We start from the raw sequence: 23,037 nt of genomic DNA, 5'->3' as shown, positions 1-23,037 counted from the left end.
CCATTTCTCATGTAAGCTCACTCTTTCTCTCACCTCTTCTCCACTGCCTTGACTCTCCCTCCGCTGCAATAAATAATCACAAAGTGAAGCCCGGTAATTAGCTGGCATACTGTAGGTGTGAGAGGGCTACAGAGATGAGGAAATGCCCACAGGAGTGAGATGATATAAAGGAACGAGTGGAGGATAAAGGGTAGACTGAGGGGAGTAAAAGATTCAAAGGTGATGGAGTCGCACAGACACAGCAGCCAAACAAACCCAGTGACCCCTCTCTTCGCCTCAGTGCTTTCCCTCTCTGATGTTCGCCTCTTTTCTCCATCCCAGCCCGGCCCTTCCCATCCTCTCTGTGCCTCACCTAGCGTACCGAATCTTAATCCAGTTCAGCAGAGCAGCATGAGCCGGCCCCGCCCGACAGCTCACCCAACCCAACGCCATTTCTGCCGCTGCAGGAGGCAAAGCACGGAGCCTCTGCTGCTCATATGAAGCACTGGAAAACTTTTATAGCTCCATAATATTTCAACCTCTCAGCTCCCCTTTTCACTTTTTTAAAAAAGCAGTCACATTCTTTCTGCATGTGCCCCAGATGTTCTGACTTTATTGTAGCGCTGTCATTGCTATCTTATTCTTATTTTCCCCTCTATCTCTTTCCTTCTCTTTGCTTTCTCTTTCTCCATCTTCACCCCTCACACCCACTCCACCACAACCTCCTCCACACGCTGCCTCCCCGTCTTGCTGGCTTGCTGTAACAGAATCAGGGGCTTAGAGAGCAGTCAGCGCCGAGATCCTCGGCAATGCAAAGCAGATGTGTGACACACACACACACACACACACACACACACACACACACACATACACACACACACACACACACACACACACACACACACACACACACACGTGGAAAAGCAGCCTGGAGCATTTTGGGCCAGAGGGTGGAGAGAGAAGTAAGCAGAAACAGCTCTGTTGCTAGGATACAGCCAAAATAAAACAGACTCGGAGAGCTGCAGTCTCCAGCTGAAACAGGCGGTTTGTTTCACACACACACAAACACACTCTCACACACACACTCACTCACACACACACACACACACACACACACACACACACACTACTAACTGTCAAGACTGGAAAACAATGTTTTGAGAGAGTCCTGGGAAAATGGACGGTTTGAACTTGTAGGCTTTTATAAACTTTGTTGTGTCACATTGCTTGCACTCGTGTTTCATGTTCAGCTCCGGTTTGTTCACAAATCAAGTAAAAAGATGCAAATTGTTGGCTTTGGCAATCTTGCTGATTATATTTCAGTTTAGGATGAATGCAAGTGAGTTCGGGACTGTGTACACACTCATGTATGTGTGTGTGTGTGTGTGTGTGTGTTTGTGTGTGTTTGAGTGTGCATGGAGAGTTGCGAAGTTCAGGCTTGCTGGTACATGCAGGTGTGTATGTGTGTGTTGTGTTCAGCAGAGGAAATCTCTTACTGATTGAACTGTTTTCCAGGGTGCTTATCATAGCCAAAGGTCTGCTGTCTTCCTGACAGAGAGAGCGGGAGAGCAGCGGGAGTGTGTGTGTGTGTGTGTGTGTGTGTGTGTGTGTGTGTGTGTGTGTGTGTGTGTGTATGACAGAGAGAGAAGGTTGTTGGCTGTCTGTCAATGTCTGACAGCTTGTCCATCCAATGTATTCTGTCTTTTGTCTCTCCCTCTCTCTCTCTCTGTCTGTCTCTTTGGTATTTTGGCCTCTTTGACTTTAGCTGTGTTACTTTTATGGCTGTTAAATACGTGAATTACTCCTCTGAGATTGGTGCGTCCTCACCCCTCTCAGCCAGAAAGTCTGCAGGAATGTTTATTTCCCTTATGTTCAGCAGAACAGGTGCTATCTTCTTGGAAATCTCCTGATGGTTGTAAGCACTCACACACACACACAGGCATGCGCGCACACACACACACACACACACACACACACACACACAGTTATACTTAAAGCCAAGGGGGTTTCCTGGGACTAATGTTTAACAGAGAGAAATTGGACTGCACCATCAATTTTAGTTCTTTCTGCAGACACTGTGGTTTACTCTAGATAGCCGGGCCAAGCCTCAGAGATAAGACGACTCTTGGCCTGCTTGTGGGAAAGATGAAAGCATTCTCTTTAAAGCTGGGTTCTCTTTCTGTTTCTTTTCCCTCGCTTCACTATGTGTGTGAGAGAGAGAGAGAGAGAGAGAGAGAGGGAGAGAGAGAGAGAGCGAGATTGTGTGAGGGGGCTGAAAACTTTTAGAGCACTTACAAGGATGTTTTTTAGCACTGCGATCACTCATAAGCTTTGCACCCTTAAAGCTGGATACATGTTTATAGGTTGTGACCAAAGTATTTGAATTACACTTATCGTGTATGTCAAATGCACAGCACTTTATAGGAGCATATTAACATTCATTCAAAGATCTTTCCAAATATGTGCCATTTTGAAGATTAAATACATAAACCATCATACACGATGAAAACCTGTGTACTTAGGAGCTTGAACTGAAGCTTTTTCACCCTCACTTGGTGACAGCTTTAGGTTGTACAGCTGGACATCATCACATTTTCCATATTTGCTCACAGACTGTGCAATGCATTGCCAATGACTTATAGAGGTCAGAATCTGGAAGACTTTCTGAATACTTCTGAATCCTGCGTTTGTCACGTACACACATCGTATCACTGCTCAAATACTTGTTTAAAGGCAATAGGACAAGAGAACATATGGACTCACATGGTTTACAGAATTATCTCTGTCCACTTCTAAGTCAGATTCTGCACATTTTTATGACCAGAAAGAAATTGCAGGTATGTTTCAGTGGAAGTGTGGTGGTTAATCTGTAGCTTGCCACACAAACACACACACACGCACACAAACACACACACACACGTTCACACTCATCTACGCCCATACACAAACAGACCCACCATGGTGAGTGCTGTGAGTAACTGTAGATTACAGAGCTGTCAAATTGGCTGCTGGAAGGAGGCAATTAGATCAGGGGATGTCTTGCTAATGGGCTGCCTGACCCCAGACACACTCACATGCACACACACACACACACACACACACACACATGCACCTAAACAGAAACTGTGCATTTCTCCATTACCCTCCTGAACCTTGCCCCCAAACAAAAGCAGAGTACTGTTATATGTAAGGCTGCCTTTAGGCCCAGAGAACTCACACACACCAGGAGTGCAGGATATGCAGAGGCATGCACCACACTAAGCCCTGACACACAGGTATGAAAAAGATTCCACTGGAAAACCACTGGTATACTGCACACTTTCCCAGGATCTCTCAACTATTAATAAACAGTGTGTGTGTTGTGTGTTCCCACGTGCATGTTTGCGTGGGTCCATAAGAGTATATATACATATATATGTGTATGTGTGTGAACAAGTGGGTGTGTTCCCGTGCACACGTATTATACAGACAGAGGATTCATTGTGATATGGTTGTGTCCCTTAAGGCGTTGGAATCTGGCACATTGTCTTTGTCGGAAACTCAAACCATTTACAACTCTCGACTTGTTTTGATCCTTTCAGAAAATTCCATTTCCTGCGGTCGTTCGGGGAGTGACTCTAGAGAAGCCTCTGGAAGGAAAAGCCTCATTATGGCTTCAGTGTGAGTTGGAAGCTTGGCTCGAGGGTCAGTGCCAGCCTCACCACCGTAGTTTCCCTGTGTGAGACAGAATTGTGGAGGAAAAGGTGAGTGTTAGATAAGAGGAAAACCCTACAGGAGTTCTTTGGTACTGGATGCAAATGCAATCTGTTGAGTGGGATGCTTCATTTTGTCTGTCACAGTTTGAATATTCGTGTGATTTGGCTATTAAGTAATATAGTAATTAATTTAGTCACAAGGTTTTTTCCTAAAATGAAATGTCAGGAAACTCAACTGTAAAAGAATAAAGCTTAAACCACCTGTTATGGGTTTTTCCTGAAGCTTCCATGTGCAGTCCTTTTCCAATTCTTTTCTAATCCCTGGCCTCGCCCTGCTGGTCAGCCCAACTTCGGTTTTCCACAGAAATGAAGAGTTGGGGAGTTGGTCCTACCAAAAAAAAAAAATTAAACATCGCCAAGGGAGGGATAAGACTTAAAACTGTGCCTCATCACTCCGTGTATGCACATAATTCTGCATCCCTAAGCATTCACTTGTCAGCTTTCATCCACTTGCACTATGTTTTCCAGTGTGGCTTTGCGTCCTCACATGCATTTGTGTCTGTTTGTAGGTTTGTATGTGTAAATGTGTGTTTTTGTATGTGATGTAATGTCTGAAGGAGCCACTCTGCTCACTGCCAGAGCGCCACTGCTCCAGAAATACAACCAGAATGACCTCAACTGATGCAAATTTCATGGACAGTGTGAATCAAGGAACTGGAGCATAGTAAGGAAAAGAGAAAAGAGTGAGTGAGAGAGAGAGGGAGGGGCGGAGGGAAGGAGGAAAGTCTGAAGATACACTGTATGACCAAAAGTATGTGGACACATAGCCTGTTCACATATTTTTGTGTGCTCTTAGTCTCGGGCTGTTTTTCATGGTTTTGGCTTCATCGTTTAGTTCCAAAGACTGGAAACAGGGGTAATAAACTAGCCCGGCTTTGTCTGAAGGTAAAAAAAAATCTGTCTACCAGCACCATATCCCATCCAAGAAATAGTTTGACACATAACCCCCTTAAAACCACAAGTTTTTGTTTTTACAATATACTGTAAGATATTTAGAGGTGGTGGTAGTTTTTTACCTTTGGACTGAGCCAGGTTAGCCATTCCCCCCCTGTTTTCAGTCTTCCAGTCCCAAATGTTTTATATCATATAGTGTAGTGTGATATGTATCAGTCAGACTGGGCCTTCCACTTCATCTCAAATGTGCACGCTCAAATACACACATATGTAAAGCTTTGAAGAAGCTGTCTGACTCTGATGGGGTGAACAGGTCTGATGGGTGGGGGGGGAATGGGGGATTCTTGGAGCAGGCTGCCTGTCAGGAGGCAGGATGGCTAACCCGCTCTGTGTCGCACAGACTTTGTTTTCCAGCTTATTTCTGTGCAACGTGTTTGAATGGGCGTCATGCATACTGTATGTCCTTGCATGCAGATGTGAACGCTGGGTTTGTGTCAGAAAGAAAAAGAGAGAAAGAGAGACACACATGCAGAAAGAGAGAGCGAGAGAGAGGTTATTTGTGTGAGGGTAGCCTGTATCTGTAGCGTGTGACACACAGTGCTCTCTCTGCAGAAGCCAGGCTACAGTTTAGGGACTTGTGCCAAGGGACAGAATAGGCTGTCTGTTTCCTGCCTCTTACTGAACACTGATTGACAGCACAGCTTGTGTGTGTGTGTGTGTGTGTGTGTGTGTGTATGCCTGACTTCTCCATCTCAGTCTGTGTATGTGTGAATCAAACTGACAGACTGACAGAAACACACCACACATCGCGTGAAGAGAGATGTAAAGAAGTTGCCATCTCCACAGAGAAAAGACACCCTGCCTTCTGTCAAATTGTCACTTATGTACCATGAAGTTTATCTGCTTTTTCTGCTCACAGTATCACACTCACACACACACAAAAACACACGATTCACAAGCATTTTCACAAACCAGTCAGCCTCCATTTAAATAAACAATTCCTCCACAGAACATATTGCGGTTTATTAATTTAGAGTGTCAAATTGCACATGTGAAAACACACACATCCGCAAACACATCCTCATCTCAGCTGTCATGTTTCTGGAGTGTCAGGTTGTGAAGAGCAGAAGTAGCTGCCTCACCTCTGACCTCACAGCAGTCCCTCGAGGTCATGAGGACTACAGACGCATAACATGTGCATCTGAGATTTCAGCATTCAGACAGAGGAAGGGAGAGATCGATGTAAGAGGGGTCACAATGTAATTGTGGAGGTCAAAGCGTCTGCAGAGGAGATAAAGAACAGATAAAGATAAGAAACACATGCTTGCGCACAGGAACAAAGTACAGAGTAAAGGATGTGGCTGAAGAATAGCAGAAGTTGTGATGGGTGTGATAGGAGCTCAGATGAGCAAATAAGAAGAAATCCAGTCACTCTAAATGATCTATTATTGATGCACTTCTGGACTCATAACTCAAGTCCCCTGAGGTTCGTAGTAGTAGTTGGCATAGTGGAAGACTCAGATGGAAAAGAGTCTGTCTGGCGAATTTGTACCAAATGTGAGATCAGTTTTTTTAAGACCAAAAAGAGACATGATGATTGATCAGATGGGAATAACGGCACACATATTAGGTCAGTCTCTTCTTGAATGCGCCCGTTTGTACACACAAACTGTGATGGGAGTAGTTCAATCAAACACTTCATTTGTTTCCAAAGGGCAATGGGTTGTGCAGCAGTGAAAAGGAAGCACAGGATGACAAAGAAGCAAAGCACATAAACACATCATATGTGGTTTTTTGTTTTTAAAAAGTTCAAATCCTGCATACAAAAAATATTGGACAAAGCCCCCCAATTCTGATGATGGACAGGTGGGGAGGGAGGGAATTTCAGACGCTGTTTGATGATCCAGTAAGCAATTTTAGGGATACAGAACCCTTAAATATAGTTGTGAAGTGAAAGGCCCTGCTGGTTCCTGTTTTTGTCCATTCTGCATTCCCATTTCTTTAAACGATCTCTTCAATGTTACTGAACATAGAAGAACAGCATTCTCCTAAAGTCTGTGATTTTGGCACGACTGACAGCTAAGAGTACTACAATACCCATGAGCCGCCATTGCTATGGAGAACAAGCCATGGGTGCAAAGCAGAGCATAATTCATTCAAAGCGCATTGAATTCACTCAAAAGTGACCCAGAAATTAAAAGTAAACTGATTCACCAAATCAGTTTTCTCAACACCACAATCTTTAGCTTTTGCTCCCTCCGTGTGTTTGTATGATGTCAGGGCTGATGTGCCTTATCTGTTAATTTTGTGCCACTTGTTTTTTTAGCACCCAAGGATACAGGAGGATGATGCAAGAAGTCACCAGATGAGCTCACTCTTATGACTGTTTTCACAGCTTCATACTTGTGTGTCATCCAGACAAGGTTAGAATAGTTGAAGGATCTGCTGCTAAGTGGCAAAATTTACATGATTTATATCACTCAGTGACACCTACTGAAGAATGTTGTGGGATATGGTTGAAAGCTTCAGAAAAAGTAAAGTAAGTGAACCTTTATGTGTTTGAAATGCCACATAAATTGGCCACTATGCTCATCTTTTTAAATGCACACAGTGGGTAGTTTACATCAGGAGAAAGGAAGGAGAACTATATAAACATTGTATTTTGAAACGATACAGAACTAAATAAATGAATTCCCTTTTGTTGTTGAGGCAACAACACACACTGATGTGGTGTAATTTCTTCTCACAAGACAAGACACAACCGACAAAATATGGGCAGTGCATGGAAACAATATCAAAGCAGAGTGTTAAGCTGACACATAGTTGGTGGAGCTGTTGTCAAGGTGTGTTTTATGTGCTTTCATTAACAAGGGAGGCTGAAGGAGAGTGCAGCGCTGGGAAGCGGAGCGTGGAGACATGAACTATAAACAACAGAAATTGGACACATCATCGAGGGCAGCTGATAGTTCCCCCCTACACCCCCTCCAACCAACCCCTCAGCAACCTCACCCGCTCCCTGCAGTCAGCCCCCAGACATTAACCAAAGGCCTAAACAGGAATCCCCCACAGCCCCACGGCAGACTGACTGACTCTGCATGGTCTACATCACACAGACACACACACACACACACACACACACTGAGAAACCTACATGCACATTAAGGCACTCAAATACACACATGCATTCACACGCAGGCTTACAGACAGTACAGAAATAGTCCTAGTCTGGGGTATTACCATACACACTATCTGCCCAAGAACATCACCTCATCCACTTATATCATAGTGCAGCACTATATGGCTTTACCACATGTTGTCATTTAAAAAGAAAACGGGGCGCTCTCTCACATTTCCATACTGATTTTCCCTCTGATGTATGTGACACACAACTTTTCAACTTCACCATCTCTCATTTCTTTCTCTTATTTTTCCTTTCTCTCTCTTTCTCACACGCAAACATACATTTACATTAACACACGAATCTATATGGTAATGCACTCTATGTTTCCTGAAAGCATATTTTCACACTGTATATTTCATTAGTTTACATTCTTCTAGCCCTCCCACATTTTGTGGGTGATGCCCAGATGTCTGTGAGTGACAGAAAGTGCAGATGAGAGGAAAGGTCAGGAGTTCCTCAGCCTCTGGTTCCTGACATTGCGTCACCTCCCACAGCCGAGCTGATGTGCTTTGGTTCCCCTCGGTGTTCAACGAAGCACCACAGAGACGAGGAGGGGCTTTCTTCCACCCTTTCCCCTCAACATTTGCATGGCACTCACTATTAGGGGTTTCCCTCAAACACCGAATACCACACAGAGTGACAGCCAAGTGAGATTCACGCTCTCGATGTATATGATCATATATGTTCTTTCAAAGCTATATTTGTAAATTTGAGCTCTCTGCTGAAACCAGAAAACATACAAAAATGACATTTAAATTGTCAAAATGTATAATGTCTCCACAAACATTGATGATGAACACAAGATGGTACCCCAGCTGCCTAATATCCTGAAAAAATCAGCATGATAATTATTGACATGGACCTCAGTTGTATCCAGATGGCACCTGCTGTTTTTCTCTGAGAATGTTGCTGCTCTCAGTCCATCAAATCCTGAGAATTACACAGCTCTTCACTGGGTCCAGTAGAGTTTGAACTAAAATTCTTAAAACTGTGGCTAACATTTTGTAACTCATCTAGATTTTGGCTTTAATGTGATTGAATGATATTCACTAATATTTGCTGAAAACTCTTCTGAATATCATAAGCAGTTTTGCTCCATTCTGCAAATTGTGGTTAGATATCTCATGTCTCTGAAACAAGCTGAAGCGTCCTCATCAGAAGATGATTCAGTGGTTTCGATCAGCACACTTACCAAGTTGCTGGAGCATTAAAGAGCTTTTAATACCAGCAGTGAAACTGCTGTGTTCGGATGATACTGAAAAGTGCAAACAAAAAACTGATATCATCAGAGAACAGAATGTAACTAAGAAAAGATGGAAGAGATGATTATTTAGTGCAACAATTAATCACTTAAACAAAGTTAAAGCTGCATGAAAGGACTTTAAAAAGTTTAAGGAGGATTTGATTGTGATGTAAACTAAACTGGTTTGAGAATCAGTTTGTGAGCAAAATCTTTGTGGATTTACAGAACAAAAGGTCAGCAAGTGTTATGACATTAAATTCAGTGGTTCTAGCATATAGGAGGCATTCTTCTTTGCTCAAACACTTGATCCAACACTGACAGGTCTGTCCTAGACAGTGGTGGTAACAGTAATCAGGTACCGAAGTTCAAATACAACAGTCTAAAACTTCACAACTGCCCTGCATTCAAAACCTACTTAAGTAAACTTATTTTTGTAGAATGCACTGAAAGTATCAAGAGTAAAAGTCGTCTTTATGCAGAAAATCTGATATATTATGATATATCACATTATTAGACTGTTGGATGCATCAGTGTGTAAGCAGCATTTTAGTGTTGTAACTGGTCAAAGTGCAGCTACTTTTAACTGCTTTATATGCAGTTAGGTATTTTAGTTAATGCATGGTCCCCAGCCTAAGGTTTGGGTGCCCCCAAAGGGTCACAAATTAAATCTGAGGGGTCATGAGATGATTATTGGGGCAGGGAAGAAGAAAAAAACAAAGGACCTCTCTCTAATCTTTGCTTTCTTGTGAAATGTTAGACATATTGACACATATTTGGGCCTCAAATTGTTTTTCATATTACTGTAAACCATGTGGAAATTTTAGAGGGGAAATCAGAAATCTGAAATGTGACAAGGTACCCCAACTGTAGATGTCACAAGACAAAAAGCTTAGAAACCACTGGCTTAATCTTTAGTGAAACACTGTATTGTATAGTAATATATGTAACTTTTCTGAAAAGTAACAAGTAACTAGTGTGATCTGAAAACAAAATGAGTGGTGTTTCCCCATTACTGGCACTTCAGACTGACGTTCAGTTAAGCACGAGGCTGTGAGCAGATTTGCCATGTCATGATGGCTGCTGAGGACACACGATCCTCTCTGCAGCATGTAGCCACTGTTAGATTCCCCTGCTGGTTTCTGTATCAGGTCAAGCTTGCCTTCAAGAATGCTGTCTATTTCCAGTTGACCTGCCGTGACAGCTAGTTATATACCCGGGTTATGCGATTAGGGCTGCCAGCGTGGAGGAAGAGGAGCACGAGGAAGATGAGTGTGGGGTTTCCTGGGAAGCTCCCAGCCAGACATCTGCTGCCATCACTCTATCATCCTCCCACCCCTCCCTCCCACTCTGCATTCACTCTGTCTGTCTATCAGCTATCTGCCCTCTTTCGGGCTCAATGTCTCAGAGATGGCTCTTTGTGGTGAGCAGCGGCGCTCCACTGAATAATTCAAAGAGCCAGCAGGGACAGACAGTGGATTAAGTCCCTATAGAGGAGGGAGGAGGAGGAGGAGATAGAGGGATGAAGAGCAGAAGAACAGGGGGATTTAACCCCATTAGACATGAGGAGCTGAGGGGAAATTCATTGGAGAGGCTTGCGGGGTGTACAGCAGCGTTAAATCAGCAGGATGTCTGCGTGGAAAGAGGGGACACTGTCAGAAGTGAAAGAGAAAGGGAGGAGAGAGGCGGAGTGAAAGAGAGTGAGCGCATCATGTGACCATCCATTGGATATCCTTGAACAGAAATGGTCACCTGACTGACTGGAAATGCACCCTGCTGCCTGAGAGCGATTCCCAGAAATTACATCTTGCGTGTGTGTGTGTGTGTGTGAAACCATGCCTCCTGTCCTTGTCGTTCACACAGATTACACAGCAGCAGTGACATAGTTACTGAAATCATTAATACAACTCACCAGGGTATAGGTGTGTTTTTATAATCAAAAGGTATGATTTTATACAAAAAAAGTTGTAATAAAAAGTACTCAAAACACACAGAGTCAACCATGACATTAGAAAGAAGTCTCAGTGCATGATGCCCTTCAGATGTCTGTAAGTGTTTAAGCGTTGGCAGCAGGGATGAAATGAGGATTTTGGTGAAGCAAAGCTGTGTCTTTAAATGTGAAAGTGTTGAGTTAGTGTGACTGATCACAGTGTAAACCAGGGTAATTCTCCTTCTGCTGCTGCTGGACTTTTGGCCCAGCTGTCTCACGCCCACTCAGTCACACACAAACGCACAATATCACACACCAAAACAGCCAAAACGTCATTTACAGTTCAGTGCATTTACAGTTCAGGAAGTCAGTTGGGGATTTGATCTTTTGTCTTTCTTAGAAGAACTTTCAATTTTCTAATTAATTTAAGATGTGATTAAATGAGCTCTGAGCTGAATATTAATTCATACTTAGTTCCTCTTTGTTGTTATACAGTATATTGGTCTGTAGGCTGAAGCCACTGTGGTGAGTGACTAACCATTCATTGGCTGCTTGTGGGTGTAGGATCAAGAGGGTTCAATAAGTCCAGTTTCATGTGTTTAGTGGTTTAAGTTTTTTTTTTACTCCATAAGTTTTGAGGCAAGTCTGGCTTTTTCTCAGTCTCAAATTTTAATAAAAAACCCCAAAAAGTCTGAAACCCCCAGATTCATAGTGAGATTACAATATCATTACTGAAGAAATCATGAGACTGTTAGTGATTAAGAACCTGCAATTTAAAATCACAGGACAGAAAAGTGTAGAGAAAAGGTTCAAGATCAAAGAATATTATTGCAAGTAAGAAGACCAGAGATTAAGAGGTTAAAAACCTTCACTGGAATAAGAATCAAATCTAATTATTCAAGGTTAATTTACTACCTTTTCTGAAGCTTTCAACCTCATGGAGTTTCCTCAATTGTCATAACTACTGTTGCCACAGTCCATGAATTAATTAAATTTTTGTATTTAATTTTTAATCAAGGCTTTTTTGTGAAATATTTAAAGTCTAAAAACCAATCCGAGATAACCCTGATGACATCATCAGAGTTATTTTTTCTTTAGTAAGCTCCTCCAGAGCCACTGAAGACATTATACTTTCATTAGCCTATATTTTCATTGACTGAGTTAAACTCCTTGCGGCGAGTGAACGGATCGCATGTAAAATCGGTGTAGTGCTCCTTTAAAACTCAGCCTTGATTTTCATATGAAAAGTAATAGTGAGTAAGAAATGACTAATAGTGGTTTGAAGGTTGTGTAGAACTGAACATCACTCCAGCTTCATGGGAAGTTACACGCTCTGCCCTGAGTCCTGATCATACCCAGTCGACACAGTTCATGCCGAGGCTGCTCAAGCTGCATTCAAAGCCCTTTGCATTCTGGGAGTGTGACTAAGTAAACAGATTGTAACCATAACTGCACAGTTCGTTGATGGACTTTATGGCCCTTCTCTGAGCGCAGCGCCTTCGGGCTTTGTAGAGGGGGATGAAAAATGCACTCGGCATGAAAAGACGTTAAATACTTTCCATGCGCACACGTTGCTTTGTGTTCCCTGGAGGACGTCCCGCATGTTAGTTTATACGTCCCCAGTGGGAGTCTGGTGTTTGCTTTAGTTCCGGGTGGGTTGCACTCTGGGTTTGTGGGTCGGTGTTTGCAGGCCAGTAGCTCCAGAACAGGACCGGGCAAGTCATGCATTGTAAAGCTGACTTCTGTTGTTTTTAAAAAGAAACTCAGTAGCTGTTGTTGTTTTCATCTCCAAAATGCGAATGAGGGAAAAATATACCCTGATTCTAGGTAAGTGTAGGAGAGGTAAATATTCTTCGAAGCTTACTGAAATCCATGTAACTGGTGTTGGTTTCAGAGCACCCACTCTTGTTTCAGAGCATCAATAATGAAGAGTAGCTTCACAGAAGCAGACCTCTAAAACCACTGGCCTGCTATGAGCAAACATGGGCCAACAGTACTGCAATGAGCATTAAAACAGAAGAGCTCTGCTGTGTCCACCATCGGTCAGACAGACATCTTATTAAACTGCAGTGTATTTTAGTTTTATACTTATGTTTTTCTCTGTCTCTCTCTCCATCTTCCCTCATGTCTCTCCCTCCTTCTCTCCCTCTAACATATTTGAAGTGAGCTTCTCCTCTCCTATGTAACCCAACACTTGTCCCACAGCACTAAAGTGTCGTTTGGGCTGCAGCTTAAGTACTCTGTGAGCTCTGCGCTGCGCTCTAACTCTTACAGATCAGCAGAAGCCCAGATTAGACAAATGAATTATTCAGTTTATTGCTTTAAATGCAGTTTGTGGTAAAAGACAGTTAAAAATCCTATTAGATTCTCTCTGACTTCTGACCCTTGTTCATTTTACTGTTATGACCTGAGTAGGATCCTGCTGTGGGCAACATGACGGAGTGCTTCAAAGCAAAGAATCAGGCTGACTATTTAAAAAATAGATTGTGATTGTGTCTCTCAGTCTCTCTCCCTGTTGAGTTATTCTGCAAGACCAAATGACTCTTCAGCATTCCCTCCAGGACTCAAGGACAAGTGAGCACATCGGGAGGTGTATAGCAGGATTTATGGGTGTGAGTGTATGTGTGTGCATCGACAGCCTGTGTTTTATGTCCATGATATTGACAGCCTTGTGTAAAAATAGTGGAAGGTCTGGCAGAGAAGCAGCAATGCTGCAACAAATATTATAAAGGTTTTCTGTTCTTTCCTCTGATCTATCTATGTGATAATGGGTGTCAACATATTAAAATTGATCAGATGAGTGTGGTGTTAGCTATCATTATCAGTTACTGATCTTTTACTTCAAGCTTTAGGCAGGTGATAGTGTGGTTGATATTATATGTAATATGTTGATGCTGCCCAAGTGGATAAGCAGGTTAAAACAGTGATTTGTGTGCGTGTGTGTATCAGATGTTTTCACGGTGCTGTCAGTTCTGTTGTGGGGGAGATTAACCTGATGATCTCATACTGTGGGTGATGCAGTCTTACAGCAGGTGAGTCACCCAGTGATGCTGTGGGCTTCTTACTGGAACAAAGACACACTCAGATCATCTCCCCTGCAGTTTTATCTGCTGCTGTATGTACTGCTGCATCATCTCCCTTGTCCTCCCTCCCTCCCTCCACCTCATCATTCAGCCTCATTTCATTTTCCTCCCTCATCTTCTACTCTCATTGCACTCTCCCATCACTTTCCTGTTCTGTTTCTTGTCCCCTGTTAGTTCCTTCCTCGTGTACATTGTTGCTTTTCTCCTTCTTTTCTTCCCCGTTGGTCACTTTCTTCTCTCTAACCTCGCCAGACCATGGCTGTTTTGTTATGGCTTCATATAATATGTTTTGAAACATTTACATATAAGCATCTTATGAATCCAACAAATTCAGAGAAAGGCATTTTAACACATAAACAAGATAACATTTGATAAGACCAAAAAGTTGCAGCCGCATGCATTCATAAGAACATCCATTTGCACTAATAAAAAGCTCAATTTAACACATTAAAGGAATAGATTGACATTTTGGGAGATATGTTTATTTACTTTCTTATTGAGAAAGGAAAGATACCACTGTGATGTCCATAGGGTAAATATGAGGCTTTAGAGCCAACAGCCAGTTAGCTTAGCTTAGCATAAAGACTGGAAACAGGAAAACAGATACCCTCGAAAGGTAACAAACCAGCAAATCTAAGGCTAACATACTATCACATTACATATCCTTTGTTCAGTTTGTACAAAAACGTGCAATAATTACTTAACGGGGGGATTTTTTTTTTGGCCAGGGCCAGTAGGTTGATTTTGTTACCCTCAGCTGTCTTTATGCTAAGCTAAGCTATCACAACGTGATTTAGCCAGCAAAGAAATTTTGAGAGAGTGACAGGAGCAGCACACTGATGATGTCAGAGGGCTGTGATTGGTTGATCACAATTTTGATCCAGGACCACAATGTGATGTTGATCCAGGAACACGTTCTACTTGGCTAAATCACGTCGTGCCCAGTTGCTGACTCCAGCTTCATATTTACTGCATGGATGTAAGAGTGGTATCAATCTTCTCTTCTAACTCTCGAGAAGAAAGCCAATGGGCGTATTTCTCAAAAATAAATTAAGTAAATAAATGAAGTTCAATCTACTTTCCTCTTAGGCCTTCAGTTATAACAGTCTCTGCAGTAATCGGTTAATTTCTACTTTCTTTGTCCTCTGCCTCTTTTCCTCCAGCTTCTCTAAGTCACCCTGCCTTCTATTTGCATTTCTACTGTTGCGTGTGTTTTATGCCCTCCATCATACAGCAGTAAACACGAGAGCCACAGAGACCGCTGGTTTGTTTTTTTAATTAGGTAAATGGACTTGGGTCTGCTGGACCAGACAGAGAAATCACTCTCTGGACTCCAGCGCTGTCATAACGATTTCTTAAATTAATGAGTTCAACTAAATGTTATTAAAATCTTACTGTGCAGTGGATTCTGTGTACTTTTACCCGCTGCTGTTGTGTTTGGGGTTTCTTGGGTTTGCTCTCAAGCTGACAAGGTGAACGCTCCACAGTCTGCAAAGAGCCAAGTCGAGCAGAGACAGATGCTCATGCCAAAAGGGATATTCACCCACGCAGCGGGCGGCCTCAAACCTCAGCCTTACCTGGTCCTGACAGGCTGCAATCTAACTCTCCCACACCCACAGAAGGTGAGGCCCGGCTGGGTTTGGCAGGTGGAGAGGTGGCACTGCCCGTCTTTCCAGGGAGGATCCCTTCAGACGCAACAACAAACATGCGCTCAGACAGAGGGGTATTATCTGTTGTTATTATTGGAGATAATTATGTCAGATAATTATATCTATTAGCTATGTTGTGTCTTTCAGCCGCTCCAATGTCAATATTATTCAATCTCAGTCCAAAGAGTGCTGTAGCCCAATGGGAAAATACTGTGGGTTGGGTAAAGAGGGGGTGAGAAGGGAACACAATGTAAGTGAGGTGTATAGATTTTATTTATCTCGGTAGTAAAGCTCTAACAATAATAATTAAATACACAGTAATTGTATTTTTACAGCAGTTGTCGAGTTATTTACAAGCTCTTATGATTAAAAAAAGTAAAAGATGGAATTTTAATTTAGTATCTTAATCAAAACAAAAAATGTGAGAACACTGATATAAAAATGATCAATTGTCAAAATATGTACAGTACATCCAAGTAAAGACATCACATACTCAAATTATATAATTATATGATTTGACTGTCATCTGTTGTAACTTAATGAAAAATCAAATCTGTGTTTTTTCCCATTTCTAGAGACACTCTGTTATCCAAATTCCTCGTTTCCCTGTCCTACGTGAGCTTTTCTGACTTTTGAGTGACTGCTTTACTCACAGAGGGCCTTTGTGTGCTGCAGGTGTTGAGGTATATGAGGCTGTGCTAAGGAGTGTTTCACTCCTATGGGCCCCCTGAGGCCCCGAGGCCTGGTCCAAGAGAAAGACCAGAAGCTGTTTCAACTTCCTCTACTGTTGTTTTGTATGGAACTTCAAACACTGTACGTCAGAGCACACAGCCGACCACAACTACACACACTGCACATACATGCTGCATGTTTCTCTCTCTGTTTCATTACACGAAAACTTGCTGCAAAATTGAGGGCTCTTTCTGCTGGACTTTCTAAAATAAAGGCATGGTGATCCATTATTGTAGCAGCCTGTGGACAAAGAAAAACGGCAATTTGCTAAAATGCTTATGAATAAAGATATTTTATGTGGTTTAAGTATGGTCATCCGCTTTAGAGTCTTTGTATGTAAAATTTAAATCTGCAAAGTAATTAGAAACGATTATTGTCAGAGTAGAGGTATGAAGTTGTAAAGAAGAAGTACTTCAAATTGCACTTAAAGTAACAATCTTAAAGATCTCTGTTTCATTCTCTTTGGCGGCACCTATGGCAATAAATGGTAATTGCAGGTATGTTTTTGGGTCTCACTTCCCAGAGATCCAAACAGTGTCACCTGTGTGACATCAGTCAGTCGGCAGTTGAAGAGCGAGTCTGGTGCGTTAGCTCCGCCTACCCTCTCTGGTAGACCAACAGCTGCTGGGTGACAGAAAACGCATCACTAACTGTGCGCCACTTGTGATTTTCTCCCGGGAATGTCGCCACCAACACTCAATTCGTAATACTGCAAAAGCACAGGCTTTCATCAGTGGGTCATAGGCTCAATCACCATTGTGTAACCTCATTTGGTGATAGATAGTGACTTAACAGACATTTATTTAATGAAAATCTTCAAGATTATTACTTTTAATACAGTAGTTAAACAAAATTTAAGTTTTATTCTGCATTTCTCTGCTGTTTTACGGCAGATTTTTACAAACCTGTCCCTGATATTTCATCAATATTGTTAAAACTGAATTTAATTTTCTAAATGGCAACCTTTTATGGCTTATTCTAAAAACTCATTACATCGGCCTTTTTAGTTTAAATGTTCTTTTACCTTCTTCACTAAACAACTTAACACCCCCCCCCCCCCCCCCCCCTTTTGTTTTTTGCTTTAAGACTTATGTGGTTACAGACACTTTTACTGCCATGGTTGATGCTTATGTTAAGTTTTGTCTTTGTTGTCCTTCTAGTCTTGCATCTGTGCAGTTCTGGGATGTGCTACAAAGCGTTTATGAGATGACATTAATGATATAATTCTTTGTTTTGTTTCCCTTTTTTTTCTTTTGTCTATTCCAATTTGGGACCTTAATGTTTATATCAGGACAAGGATCTTCAAAGCGTGGACTGAATATAAGAATGTCTCAGTTATATTTTGTCTGAAAGCATTCTGGGTGGGAGGGAGGGACATTTTGAGTGAGTTATAAAGGGGAAAATTAGGAATTTATGTGTTTTTGTTACTCTATTTTAATAAAAATGGAATTTGAACTTTTATTTTATTCACCCTTATATAAAAAGTTGCTGCTTGCAGTTAAACAATGATTGTTGGTTTGCTATGAGTTATCTTGAGAACATTTCTTGCTTTATTTTACTTTATTTTGAGGATAGCTATAGCAACAAAACAAAACCCCTAAAGAATCATTTGTCCTACATTATATATCCAGCTGAGAGTGACGATATACAATACACTTAATAACATAATATTAGGCTATAGCAGTAAATGGAGTCCAGTCAACAGGTAGAGCAGCGAAGCAACAGAGATCCCAGAATGGATTTTGTTAGCGTCTCTAAAGCCCCTGGAGCCACAACACTGACCTTTCCTGTTATGGAAATGTACTGCTGGCTGTTCTAGGCCCACAGCCACACACTGCTTGTTTGAATGGCCACACAGGCCCCCTTCTGCTGCCCGCCTCTTTCCTGAAGACTGCTTTTACTGTTTGTGCTGCTATGTGAACGCACGTTTGTGGAGCATTGTTCAACAGAATGGGCACAAAGTGTTCCCTTTTTTATGTTATTCTCCGTCTTTATTTTGGCAACCTCCTACCCTACTGTGTGGTACAATTGTGCGGAAATTTACTCTGAACTGGTTATAATACCTGATAAATAATGTCTGCTTCTATCTGTGTGTATGTTGGATATAAACCAGTTGATCTATGATTCTAAACTGAAAAACATGAATATAGAGTCCACTCGTTGCCTTGCCGTTAATTTCATGCAGCTTGCCATGACAGAACGCTCTCTCTCTCCTGCCCGTCACTGTGATTAAGGGCTAAACTGGGGCAAATGAAGTGACATGTTTTGCTTTGCAATGAAAACAGAGCTGTGTTAATACTTGCATATGAAGCTGTGTGAGTGTCAGAGCGGGGACTCATACTGCGCACCGGGTCAGCAGTGATGCAGCGCCACGCTCTGTCCGCCATCATCTGGACTTTCCACGTGTGATGTGATTAGAAAGCAATTTGCTCCTTGACAGTCTGACCCAAGAAAAACACCTGCTTTATTAAAACAAAACAAATTACCCCATTTAGCCCAAAAAACACAGAACTGAACAGTTTAGCGGCCTGAATACATCACATGGATGGATTACTATAACCAAATAGAGGTTTTAGGAGTAAATCAGTGCACCATGAACATGATCCTTATCATGACGTATGGCCGCACTCCACCAAAATCTCCAGTATTTTTGTTTGACCCACAGTCTGGTCAGAAAGGTTTAACTGAACTGAGCCAAACATAGCCGTTTGGATTATCAGGTATTGTAATTGCAGAGCAAGTAATCCACTATAGATTTACTGTGTGTGTCAGATTATTTGTCAAACATTTACATGTTGTACTGCGCTATGTGGCCATGCAGGGATTTTTTTGTGAACTGTGATCTGATTTTGTGCTGTGTGCTACAGAACTCCCAGGCTTGTACTATGAGCACACAGACTTTCTCTGAGGCCTCTTTCTGGATCGTATAATATTGTGGCTGTATATTTCACATTGTTTAGAAATGAAACAGATTGCGCCAAAGGGAGTTACACTGTGTTGGGTTACATAAAAAGCAAGCTACCTTGTAAAATAAATAGTTTTTGGATTGATGTGGCTAAAGTGTCAGAGAATCTGGAGGATCTACAGCAGTTTTTCCAACACGCTCTGCATAAATTGGAGATTTTAAAGACAACAATTTTGGCAAGAGAAGTTTGGCCACAAGAAAGCCCCTTAAAGCAGAGGGATTATACAGTGTGACGTAAACAAAGATCAGTCCTTCAGTGCTAGTAAAAATAGCTTTAACAAACATCTTGCCAGCAGGAATTTGCATTAAATTTGACTTGAAATATCCTAGAAATGCCATGCAGCTTAGCACTGCTTAGGTTTATGACGTGTCCCATTGTGAGGGGGTTTGTCCCCCTGCAAGCCCTCGGAGAACTGTAATCGCCTTGCCACCTTTTGTTGGATGTTAGCGTAGCATAGCATGCCCTCGCATTAGACTAGTCAGCTCTAAGCCTGGATTGTTTATGATTTGTCAGAGAAACTAAGCACGGCATGATAATCACTAAGCTGTTGGGATGCCCTTTCAGTTTTGGCATTTTGTACGGTTTTTGATGCTGCGGATGCACAATGAGGCCTTTTCATATAATATAACCAGTAAAGCTCAGTTGAATTTTGTCGCTCTCAAAAACCTGTATGCAGTTTCCCTGGTGGGCCTTAACAAAAATCTCTGTTAGAACTGGTTATTTTTCAGTGTTTCGACTCCCACAGCACCAGGTGTTTTTTTTTTAACCAGGTGTTTTCAGATGAGTCCGTATATGACCAGAGGTCTCTCAGGCATGACTGGGGTCTTCTGTGGAAAACAAAGAACCAGCAACGTTATCTCCCCACTCCATACAGTTTCTCTCTCTCTCTCTCAATTAAAGAGGGGGAGGGGGTTACCCTCATCTATCTTTAACTCCTGTTAAAGTTACAGTAAGCTCTGTAAAAAGGAAGAACATCCGCACCTTCAATTCTAAATAAAGTATTTTCCTGTTCCTCAGTGTTGAAGATGAACAGTTTTTCACTTCCATATGCAAAATCTGAGACAGTCTTCTCTTTTTTTGTACGCCTCACTGAACATTTGCTTTCTGTCTGGCTCCTCTCAGTGTCTCTCTCTCATTCACTCTCCCTTCCTCAAAGCTGCTCTTACTTTATTCAGTTTTAGACGTCCCCTCTGCTCCTGTGTGTCTCTGTCTGAATGTGCTGTGTTTTCTGGTTTTTCTTTCACTGTGTGTGCCCACGGCGTACTCTACATACAGTAGGATGCAGCGGGAGAACGGCAAAAGCCAGCAGCCCTCACACATGAAAACACCAAAAATGTTCCAGCTCTACTCCACTTTCATATTAAAGTAATATTTTGTCATCAGGTTGTTTTATTTAGCTGGGTTAAGCTGCTGGACAAGAATCAGAATGACTGTTGGCATATCTGCATTTAATAAAATAACCAACACAACCAATTGTAAAACCGGAGGACAAATGACATGCCAAATAGTTTTTAAAAACATTTATCAATTTTTCAGCATTCCTGCTTGCTATGGTTCTGTTCCAGATGCAAATTGCAGCCTTGTTTACTTCCTTTTTTCTATCATGAGCACATAAAAGCCTGCTTTCTGATTCCTATTTGCTGTTACTACACAGACGGCTACTGTTTTTGCATGTCAAGATGGCAAATTATTGTGTAATTTGGCCTCTATTTTAAATGTACAGGTAGCAATTTTGGTCTGGACAGTACAGAAGTATAGATTCAACTTCAAAAGATCTTAGTGTTAAGACTTATGCCTGTAAACTGAATTAAAAATATAAGATTAGTGAAGACAGACTGGAAGGATTAATTAATGGTTTTGCAGTTAATTACAAGATTAAACTATTTTACCAGTAAAAATATAGTTTTGAAATATTTTAAAACAACAACAGTTACATGTAAAAATGTATTTAAATTCCAAATGAAGCCCTTTCACCCTCCTCCTGTTAATGTATTAGCATAATAAAATTGTCATTTTTTATGTACAAGACCAAGGGAACACACAGAAGAGAAATGTCCAACTCCAACTTATTTTTACAATGATTAACTGTGTGTTTCTAAAAGTAAGTCTGTCTCTCTGCTTTTAAATTACTGAGTCAACCAAATATAGTTCACAGGTGCTGCCAACAATCACATATTAATGTCTGTTAAGAATATCAGTCGTATATATCAGTGTTTGACACAATTTGTTTATGGGTTGAATTTAGAAACAGCTCGGGATTATTTGAAAATTGATCCGTGGCTCTCTGTGGAGAGAAACTGGCCGTACAAGGGATTCAAGCAGATGATATAAAATAGTCAGCAGCAGTGCTTCTTCCCCTAGTTTGTATCTCACTATTTATTAGCTCCAAAGTGACAACTCCAGGCCAACGTTAAGCAGGGATTTGTCTTTTGAAGAGTTGGCCTACTTATGCCAAGAACACAAAAGTCTAAATCTTTTCTTTCAGCGCTTCTCTGTGCGCTTCTTAGCATCACAGACAGACAGACAAGATTCCAGCACTGGTGCCAGCCTCACTAACGTCTGTGTGTGTGGGTGTGGGTGTGTGTGTGTGTATGTGTTTAATGGTTGAGTGCATGTGCATGTGTGTGTCTGTGTCAGCATATGAGCATTTTTGGACAAGAGATGGAGGGTGTTAGTGAGTTCGGAGGAGTCGGGCGGTTGGGTGAAAAGAGAGATGAAGCAGATGCTATTTCTCAGTTAGGGCAGCGTTAGTTTGGGCTGTGCCAAGAGGCTGCAGCCATTGGCACGGGACTAACAAATGTGTGTGTGTGTGTGTGTGTGTGTGTGTGTGTGTGTGTAGTGTGGAGAGTAATTGCAAATGGGGGGTGTCTCAGTATTGCATTAGCTGTGCCCTTATAAAGACGGCAGCAGGATATACTGTTCTCATACTGAAATGCCATATTAAACAAACACCAGGCAGTGGGTGGTGAGACAGTGTGTGTGTGTGCTAGTTTGCGTGTGTGTTGTGTGTGTGTGTGTGTGTGTGTGGAGGGAGATGGTGTCTTTCTCTGTGTGAGGCCTTTAAGGGCTTTAGGAGCTGGAACACCGCAGTCCTCTTGATGTAAAAATAGACCGTATATACTTACAGTCTATACACTCTGTATAGACAGTCAAAAGATTCAAGCCCAATTACCTTCTGTGTGCACGAAGGACGATGGTCTTCAAACTTTGTACTAATGTGGAACAGGAACAGCTGTTGAAGAATAACAAAGGCATCTGTATCATTCTTTGTCATTTTTGGCATTAGTTTTGCAGCATCATATATTAACGTTAAGATTTTAATCCTGATTGATTTGGCGTCACCTGTGGTTACCGGTGGTAACAGCAAATGCGGGTTTGATACCACAGGTAACTTAATGCAGCTCTGATATGGCTGTAGGAGAATGAACAGTAAGCAGTGAGGCTGATATCAATCATATAAAAATTCAAAAACACTGGATTACATGCATGCATCATTTCCTGTGAATCCCTTGTGCATAGGTGGGTAATCTGAACGCAGCGTGGGAATGATGGACTCAACAACAATGAATACAACTACATAAAGAGGTAATTACAGAATGTAAATACATTAAATGGCTTTAGCTGAAAA

The 23,037-nt window shown here is 41.8% G+C and overlaps 1 long non-coding RNA gene across 1 annotated transcript; it reads right to left on the bottom strand.

Moving 5' to 3' along the window:
* Window positions 1–2,410: 2,410 nt before the first annotated feature.
* Window positions 2,411–22,822, bottom strand: LOC121900876. The gene is made up of 5 exons (XR_006097122.1): window positions 22,752–22,822; window positions 22,582–22,641; window positions 5,771–5,909; window positions 3,936–4,062; window positions 2,411–3,693 (listed from the first exon to the last, which is right to left on the bottom strand). It is a non-coding gene; the product is annotated as an uncharacterized LOC121900876 (long non-coding RNA).
* Between the last annotated feature and the right edge of the window lie 215 nt (window positions 22,823–23,037).

Source organism: Thunnus maccoyii, chromosome 7 (genome assembly GCF_910596095.1).
Source record: "Thunnus maccoyii chromosome 7, fThuMac1.1, whole genome shotgun sequence".
Lineage (NCBI taxonomy): Eukaryota > Metazoa > Chordata > Actinopteri > Scombriformes > Scombridae > Thunnus > Thunnus maccoyii.
This window is presented reverse-complemented; position numbering and strand designations above follow the sequence as displayed.